The sequence below is a fragment of the Condylura cristata genome, unplaced genomic scaffold (genome assembly GCF_000260355.1).
Source record: "Condylura cristata isolate star-nosed mole 26May11 unplaced genomic scaffold, ConCri1.0 scaffold00010, whole genome shotgun sequence".
Taxonomy (NCBI): domain Eukaryota; kingdom Metazoa; phylum Chordata; class Mammalia; order Eulipotyphla; family Talpidae; genus Condylura; species Condylura cristata.
In genome coordinates this window covers 57,413,423-57,416,304 of record NW_004567111.1, presented here as the reverse complement: position 1 = coordinate 57,416,304, position 2,882 = coordinate 57,413,423, and the positions used below count along the sequence as shown (strand labels likewise).

At 35.7% G+C, this 2,882-nt stretch overlaps 1 protein-coding gene across 1 annotated transcript in view; it reads right to left on the bottom strand.

The window, feature by feature from the left end:
* The window catches only part of CRYL1 (crystallin, lambda 1), a 160,006-nt gene that overhangs the window by 136,760 nt on the left and 20,364 nt on the right, over window positions 1-2,882 (bottom strand). The gene's annotated exons all lie outside the window — the stretch shown is intronic.

The following is a 2,882-nucleotide window of genomic DNA, read 5'->3' as shown; positions in this document are numbered from 1 at the left end:
CCTCTCCTGGCCCGCCCGCTGCTTCCCTCAGCAGTGTACTTCGTAGATCTGCCTGTTCTGCTCCCCACTCTGTCTCTGTGAAGGAAGCCTCTCACCGCCCCTGAGCCTCTGGCCTGTACCCCAGTTCTGTATACACAAATAAATAAATAAATGTTTAAAAAAAAAATAGAAAACATATATATTATCTGTTTTCATATAGGAGCATGTGAATCAACTCCAGTGCTAGCATTAATATTCTGAATGGAACATCACCAGATATCAACCCTAGAAACCACACTCACTCACTGGAACAAAAAGTTTATAGATCTTATGGGGGTGAGAAGCCCCTAGCTCCTTTGTGAATCCCCATTTAACCACTGGAAGAGGAAAATCACTTAACTTGAAGAGTAGAAATAGTATTTTCCTGTCTTGCTCAAATAAACATCTGAGCATATATTAGGTGCCATTTTACATTAAACATAAAGTGTCTTCTGTTAATCTTTACAACAACACTAAAAAGTAAGACATTACTTCCACTTTATCTATGGAAATGCAGGTATAGTAGGCTAGCATCACACAGTGAGATAAGCCAACAATCTGACCCTTGAATCCTTACCACCACACTCTGTCTGCTGTTTCATATTTATTGGAAAAGGAAAGGGTAATTTTAAAAAGACATGAATAATTCACAAGGAGATATATAAAAGCATAAATGAATCATGGACTACAAAAAGCTTGATTTTTGCCACTATTCTCCAGTAAAATGAGCCAGGGGTGAGAAATGCACAATTCTAGGACTGAACCATGAAATATGCAACATGAGCTTGGAGCAATTAAGAAAGTACTAAAAAATAAAACCAAACCCATGGCCATGTCAAAGGGACAGAGAATTCAATTTGCCAAAGGCCAAATATGCAGAGTCCACAATAATATAAGTAGGTCTCTAATTAAGGAAATACATGGGAGAGAACCTAAATCTCCCTTGCTGGAGAGTTCCAAATAATTTATGAAGATAGTCTGCCCTCCAAAGTTGAGGTAACATAAGTCCCCACTTCTGAAAGGAAAGATATGCAGAGAAACTTTTTTAACAAAAAAGTTTCTCTTTATGGAAAGAGGGGTTGGAAGAATTAGAGTTAAGTGTACAGAGAAGAAAACTGACGAGCACTTCCATAGCTAGGTGATTAAGGTTTGTATCAATAGTGATAAAAAGATGATGCCATGCTGTGCCATGATTACCTCTGTGGTCGTCCTCCCAATCAAGTGAATGATGAGAAAAGTATTGGACACAGTGACATTATACAACCTGAATAAAACTATCAAGGTCATTGGAAAGTAAAGCAAAAGAGAAATGACAGGTAAACGTAGTTAGAGATCCTAGATGAGATCCTGAAATGAATTAGAAGTTAAGGAATCTGGGCCCTCCCTGGTGGCGTAACAGGTAGGATGCATCTCTGTAAGCTGGCTGCAACTGCTTCAGTGCAAGTTCGATTCCTGGCCCCCAGAAGTAATCCACATGGTGTGGCAGGCCTCTCCTGACCCATCCACTGCTCCCATCAGCAGTGTACTCTGTAGATCTGCCTGTTCTGCTCCCCATTCTGTCTCTGGTAAATCCTCTCACCACCCCTGCACCTCTGGCTTGTACCCCAGTTCTGTATGAATAAATAAATGAACAATGATAAAAAATACAAACAAATAAATATTTAAGAAGTTAAAGAATCTGAACAAAATGTTGGTGGTAGTAAATAATAATGTGTCATATTTTTTTATTAATTATAAGAAATGTGCAATACTAATTTAAAGATGTTAATAATAAGGAAGTAGGATAAAGAGGTATACAGGAATTTTTTATGTTATTGTCACAATTTTTTTGTAATTCTAAAATGGGTGCTTCAGTGACATTGAAGATAATAACACAAAGAATCAAGGGAACAGGAAAGAGAAAACAAGGAAAATAAATTGAAGAAACACTCTGAGAACTAGCTGACTCTATGAGGAAGGGAAATATAAATATAATGGGTGTTTTGGGGAAAAAAGTGAGAGTAAAGGAAACAGAGAACTCACACAAATAATCAAGGAAAACTTCCAAAACCTGTAGAAGTAAAGAAGTCTATGAAGCTAAAAGAACATCTGCTTACCTAAATGTAATGAATCCTACACCAAGATACATATTAGTAAAACTTTTAAAAGTTCAAGATAAGGAAAGACATTAAAACTGACTACAAGTAAAAAATAGATAACCTATAAAGTTTTCATCTAAGAAAATGGCAATGACATGACCAAAATGCTTAAAACAATTATCAGTCAAAAACACTTTATCCTCCAGCTCTCCTTCAGCTATGAGGGGAGAGTAAAGGCCTTCTCAAACAAAAAGAAGCTAAAGGACTTTGTGAAAACTAAATCACTACAGTAAGAAATGTGGGAGGGATCTTTCATATTAACAATGAAGAGAATAATATCCACAAAACTGAAAAAATAATTACACAAAACAAGAAAACAAAGGACAAAATGTTTGTAGCAGATCCTTAGACATCAATAACCACCCTAAATGTAAATTACTGAACTCACCAATAAAAAGTAGATGATAAGATCAAAATCAAAATCCAACTTTCTGCTCTCTCCAGGAAATGCATCCAATCTCCACAGATAAATATGGTATCAGAACAAAGGGTAAAACAATCCTACAAGCAAATGGGACCCAAGAAAAACAGGGACAGCCATATTTATAACAGGTAAGATAGATTTCCAAATTTTAAAAAAAGGTAACAAGAGTTAAAGATAGATGCTATATGATGATTAAGGGAATAATACATCATAAGATATACACTCACCAGAATAGAGTCGCCAAATGAAGGAGCATCAAAATATATAATATATATATATAATATATATATAATAATATATAA